This window comes from Pipistrellus kuhlii, unplaced genomic scaffold (assembly GCF_014108245.1).
Source record: "Pipistrellus kuhlii isolate mPipKuh1 unplaced genomic scaffold, mPipKuh1.p scaffold_m20_p_24, whole genome shotgun sequence".
Classification (NCBI taxonomy): domain Eukaryota; kingdom Metazoa; phylum Chordata; class Mammalia; order Chiroptera; family Vespertilionidae; genus Pipistrellus; species Pipistrellus kuhlii.
The window spans coordinates 9,390,369-9,397,114 of NW_023425523.1; positions in this window are offsets into that span (position 1 = coordinate 9,390,369).

Consider the following 6,746-nt stretch of genomic DNA (forward strand, 5'->3'; position numbering starts at 1 on the left):
CTCTCTTGGAAGCCACCTACTAAATGAGTCTTCGGAAAGATCTTGAACTCTGTAATGGTGACAGCCCTACAGGAAAAGCTCTACGTCTATCATAAAGGGCTCTAACTCCCCCTTCCCTTGTGGGAACCCCTTTCACCTCCCGCGTGGTTCAGGGTTCCGGTTCAAGGTTCGGATTCTGAAGAAGGAACCCCGCACGCAAATTAAAGAGAGATTAGAAGGAAAAAATAAAAAATAAAAAAGAGAGACTAGAAGAAATTTAATTTGGCGATAAGGGAAGCCACCTCTAGTGGGAGGACTGCCGCTGGGCTCCGATCTTGCTGTTCCTTTTATGGAGGCTATGGGGACACACCCATTACCCCTAAGCAGACTTGGGTTCCACCCATAGTCCTTAGGCAGGTAATAATCAGATTATCACATCAGTAAGGATTTACATGATTACAAGATGGGGGAGTTGCCTCAGTTACCTTTGTCTTAGTGAGCTAGGGAGTGGTTGGATCTGACCTTTCAGAGCTTCAAGGTTGACCAGCCTTTTACATTCCCCTAACCCCCCCCCCCCCCCCCCCCCACCTTTTTCCCTTCGGTAAATGCCAGTTGTCTTGGCACACAGGTAGAGTGTGCACCTGGCTTGCCATGTCTGCATGCCCTGTGTGCAGCCCTTTCTTTTTCCTGAATAAATTTATTTTGGTGATGAAAGGACTAGTTTTCTTCTTCTTCTTCTTCTTCTTCTTCTTCTTCTTCTTCTTCTTCTTCTTCTTCTTCCAGTTGATATTGTTAAAGAGAAAACCACAGGCCCAAAATGGCATTACTGTGCTATAAAGCCCATGATACCAAACCTAGATTTAATACTTGACCTAATTGCTATTTCAGTCTCTTCCAGACACAAAATTTTAATCAACCAATCTGAAATTTTCTGCTCAGGCACCAAAGAGATAAGTCACATGGGCTTAATTCCCCAGAGATTAGAGAAGAGGCAGACTGCTTAATGAAAACCCTTCCGTTCTCTTCCCCCTAAAGATGTCCTGGTCTAAAAATAATCCTTTCTATTCTCTTGTTTTGTTTTTTAATACATTTTTATTGACTTCGGAGAGGAAGGAAGAGGGAGAGAAAGATAGAAACATCCATGATGAGAGAGAATCATGGATCAGCTGCCTCCTACAAGTTTCCCTCTGGGGATCGAGCCCACAACCCGGGCATGTGGCCTTGGCGGGAATTGAACCTGGGACCTTTCAGTCAGCAGGCTGACACTCTATCCACTCAACCAACCCTCTAATCCACTGAGCCTAAGTGGCTAGGGCTCTATTCTCTTGTTAATAACTGGTGTGTTCCACCCTTCTGCCTATAAAAGCTTTCCATTTGCACAGCTTCTCCGGGCACCCTTCTGATGGCTAATTGTGATGCTGTCCTATTCATGAACCACCTAATAGAGCCAACCAGTCTTCAAATGAACTCGGTTAAAGTTTGTATTTTAACCAGGCTTAACCAAGACTACCCAGGGTTTTGTTTGTTTTCATGTAAGCTCCCTGGTTAATGAGAGGCAAGCTGGGCAGCGGGTCTATTCATGTTCCTTCTACCCCTCCCATCTCAAAATTTTCTGATCATTGCTATGTAATCTCTCTGCTCTGGGTGAAATTTTGTTCTTTTAATTTTGCACGGTTTTCAAGCATGTTAGCTTTCTGTTGCTGCAATAGCCAAGTCTCACACATGGCAGCTTAAAACAACCCATGTTTACTCCCTTTGTGTTCTAGAGTTCAGAAACCTGCAATCAGTTGTGAGGTCAAGGTGTTCTGCTGGAGGCTCTGGGGAGAATGTTTCCCTGCCTTTTCCAGTTTCTAGGGCCACCTGTGTTCCTGGCTCCTGGACCCTCCCTCCAGTTTCAAAGCACATCACCCACCCTCTACTTCCATCACCATGAGGCCTCTTCCACTTCGACTCCTGCTTCCTTCTGATAAGGGCTCCAGTGACTACTTCCCCCCAACCTCCAGACAACACAGGGTCATCCCTCCATCTTAAACTACTTTTTTAAATATTGATTTTTTACAGAGAGGAAGAGAGAGGGATAGAGACTTAGAAACATCAATGAGAGAGAATTATCGATCAGCTGCCTCTTGCAAACCCCCAACCGGGGATGTGCCCGCAACCAATGTACATGCCTTTGACAGGAATCGAACCTGGGACCTTTCAGTCCACAGACCGACGCTCTATCACTGAGCCAAACCGGTTTCGGCAATAAAGAAATTAATTTAAAAAAAATTAAATGGGACGAATTCTCTCCTTCCCACATCAGGCACGCCTTGCTGATGACCACGGCTCTCCTGATGATCATGTCCACTGTCTTCCTCTCATTCTGCAGGAACAGTGCTGGCCAAAAGCCAAAACTCGCCATCCATCATCTTCTTGGACATCTTTCTATTAATATACTCTCCCTGCAGGAAAAAATGAGAGAACGCCATTGGCTATTGTTACGAAGCGAGTCCCCAAGAGATGGACCACTGGAGCCAATTTGATTAAGCATGCTAGAGTTTATTACAGATTCGAATCTGGACTCAAACCATGGCTGACGCAGCAGCCGGTAAACACCCAGGTAAGAGCCCCAATGGAGGGGCAGTCCCTCCAGAGCGCTCACACAAAAACACAGACAAACACACACCTACCGCGGCCAGTCAGGCTCTTCGGAATGGGGGTTCCTCATGGTCCTGGCTGGGGATTCCAGTCATGATCCCCATGGACCACCAGGGAGCCGAGTCCGATGCAATAAACAAAAGAGCCATCTCCATGCTAGCATGGGCTATCCCACTCATGCCGGCAGCATGGCGGGAGAGAGCGAATTTCGCCCAAACCAGGGGTTTTACTCAGGTCGGTGATGTCACTGCCTCGGCTAACCCTGATTGGCCCCTCAGGACTAAATTCTAAAGACTGGGGACAGCCTGCAGGGTTGGTTCCCAGTCACACCCTGCTTGACATTGGAATGTGGCCCTATCTTGCCCATAATACAAAAGCAGAACTAAATGTTATCTACAGTTTCTACCCCTAAAGCTACTGAGTCAGTGGGAGTCAATCTCCTGCAACTACCCTATTGTTCAAGCAAGTAATCGAAGGTCCAAGTCAGATAGCAAGGTTAAAATTCAAACAGCAGTTTTTACCCAAGTATGAGTGCTACCATATTTCAGCTATATATATATATATATATATATATATATATATATATATATATATATATTTTTTTTTTTTTTTTTTAAATATATTTTATTGATTTTTTACAGAGAGGAATAGAGAGGGATAGAGAGTTAGAAACATCGATGAGAGAGAAACACCGATCAGCTGCCTCTTGCACACCTCCTACTGGGGATGTGCCTGCAACCAGGGTACATGCCCTTGACCGGAATCAAACCTGGGACCCTTGAGTCCCCAGGCCGACGCTCTATCCATTGAGCCAAACCGGTTTTAGCCCATTGGCTATATTGAACTCTTTCTTTTAAGCATGCAATATGCTCGGATGAAACAGTATTCTGCTTCCCTTCATTTGATCTGGTGGTTCCCACAGCTCCTTTGCTAGGCATTTACCTTCTCTCAGGATGGGTTACTTTCTCAGGTGGTTAACTTTATCCATTATTCATTGTTTTTTTTGTGTGTGTTTTTTTAGTTGCACAGTCAGTCACCTTGTCAAGTTCAAAGCATACGTTACTGAGTTGCTTCAGGTGCCAGACAAGAGACTCGACTCTACTAGTCATTATCATTGTGGTTCACTGTCGTTGCCATAGTGATAATGAGAACAACACTGTGAAAGGAGTGGCTTTCATGCGTTAATATACAGGGATCACTTTATAATCTTCCTAATACATATCACAGCCAGAATGAGAAAACATGCTCACCACTGATACATCTGATAAGGGGTTCATCTGAAAAATTAATAAACAACTCAAGCAATACTAACGTAACAAACAATCCAATTAAAAAATGGGAAACATGCCCCTGACTGGTTTGGCTCAGTGGATAGAGCGTGGGCCTGTGGACTGAAAGGTCCCAGGTTCAATTCCGGTCAAGGTTATGTACGTAATTGCCAGCACATCTCAGTAGGAGGCAGCTGATTGATGCTTCTCTCTCATCAATGTTTTTGCCTCCCTGTCCCTCTCCCTTCCTCTCTGTAAAAAAATCAATAAAATACATTTTAAAAAACGGGCAATAGACCTGAATAGACACTTCTTCAAAGAGGACATGCAGGTGGCTAATAGACATAGGAAAAGATGCTCAATGTCCCTACTCATCAGAGAAATGCAAATTAAAACCACATTGAGCTATCCCCTCACACCTGCCAGAATGATTACTATCAACAAATCAACAGAGCGCTGGCAAGGATGTGGAGAACAGGGAACACTCGTGCACTCTTTTATTTTTTTATTTATTTATTTTTTTATTTTTTTAAAATATATTTTATTGATTTTGTACAGAGAGGAAGGGAGAGAGATAGCAAGTTAGAAACACCGACGAGAGAGAGTCATCGATCAGCTGCCTCTTGCACACCCCCTACTGGAGATGTGCCCGCAACCAAGGTACATGCCCCTGACCGGAATCGAACCCTGGACCCTTCAGTCCCCAAGCCTACGCTCTATCCATTGAGCCAAACCGGTTTCGGCTCGTGCACTCTTTTAAAAAAAAATATTTTATTTTATTATTATTTTAAAATATATTTTATTGATTTTTTACAGAGAAGAAGGAAAAGGGACAGAGAGTTAGAAACATCGATGAGAGAAACATCCATCAGCTGCCTCTTGCACACTCCCTACTGGGGATGTGCTGGCAACCAAGGTACACGCCATTGACTGGAACTGAACTCGGGACCCTTCCGTCTGCAGGCCAATGCTCTATCCACTGAGCCAATTGGTCAGGGCCCTCGTACACTCTTGCAGGGAATGCAGATGGTGCAGCCACTGTGGAAACGGTGTGGTCTTTCCTCACTGTTCTCAGACTTTCCAGTCTTGCAGTTCATCACATCTATAGGCCTCGGTCAATGTCATTGTTTCCTCCATGTGGCTACTTCAGCTCTCAAGGTCATGTGAAGAACAGTTCGCAGGCAGATTAAGTTTTGCTTATCTCCATATCCTTCAGCCTTTCAATGTGGCTGTCTTCAAGGAGAACCGAAGTGCCAGTCAGAGACAACCTTGCTGGAAGCCTGCCTGTTCCCCTCAACTGTGCTGGCCTGGGGGCGGGTTCTTTTTCTCTCTCCCAAGCACTTCCACACATCCCTATTTATAGTCCTGAGGCTATGCTTTCAATGTTGTTATCTTTCTGTCTGAGAAAAGGCATCTATCTCCCACATCATCACCTCCCCAGTATTAAGCCACAGTGTCTGGAACATAGTAGATGCTCAATTAATTGATTTTTGAAAGAAATCTTTACAATGCGGGAAGCACTATTAGAGGCTTACAAAGCTGCACGCACCTCTGATCTTAAAGGAGGTCGGGACGCAAACATTCATATATCTGTTGCCCCAGGCACTGGGAGATAACGTGAAAATAATGCTGTGGACATTGGAGGAGAACATTTTTTTCTTTTCTTTTTTTTTGTCAAATATTTATTTTTTTTTAAATCAATCTTTATTGTTCATATTATTACAAAGGTTCCTCATTTGTTCCCCCCTCCACCAGGTTCCCACCCCACCCTCCGTCCCCTCCCCATCCCCTCCCCATCCCCCATTGTCCCCATCCATAGGTGCACAGTTTATGTTCAGTCTCTTCCTCCCTCCCTTTCCCCGATAGTAAATCCCTTTTCAGATCATTTCTTTTTCTTTAAAAAAAATATTTTATTGATTATTTACAGAGAGGAAGGGAGAGGGATAGAGAGCTGGAAACATTGATGAGAAACATCAATCAGCTGTTTGGGGATGTGCCCACAACCAAGGTACATACCCTTGACCAGAATCAAACCTGGGACCCTTGAGTCCGCAGGCCGATGCTCTGTCCTCTGAGCCAAACCAGTTAGGCCGTGTTCGGCAAACTGTGGCTCTCGAGCCATACGCAGCTCTGGGCCCCTTGAGTGTGTGTGGCTCTTCCACAAAGCACCACAGCCTGGGCGAGTGTACGTTGAAGTGGTGTTAGAAGAAGTTTAAGTTTAAAAAATGTGGCTCTCAAAAAAAAAAAAGTTGAATGGTTGTACTGTTGATATTTGGCTCTGTGGACTAATGAGTTTGCCGACCACTGGGTTAAGGCAAAATTCATCAGTTTTATGTGTATGATGTTTTACAGAGTTTTGGTCTTTTTTTTTTTAATTTAAAAAATATTTTTAATTGGTTTCAGAGAGGGAGAAAGAGATAGGAACATCAATGATGAGAATCATAGATCAGCTTCCTCCTGCAAGACCCCCACTGAGGAATGAGCCAGTAGCCGGGGCAAGGGCCCTGATGGTGAATAGATCGGTGACCTCCTGGTTCACGGATGCCCAGCCCCTTCAGCATCCAGCACAGTGCCTTGCATAGAATAGGCGTATCTTCTATAAATGCGGTGCAGGAATTCATGAATGAGTCCTTCGGAGGAAAGAAGCGAAGACAAAGCATCGCTCTGACGGTGAGAACGGGTTTCTTTCTCCCTTTATTGCAGATACAAATCGGCCCAGTCAGCATAAACTGTGCTTCTACTGGTGTATATGGTGTATATATATAGGCTCGCCAGGTGCAGGGACGGGTTTTTGGCCGAGATTGAGAAATTCAATCCCTGCGAATAATGAGGTGGGAGGGGAACCGAAGGCTCGGAGCC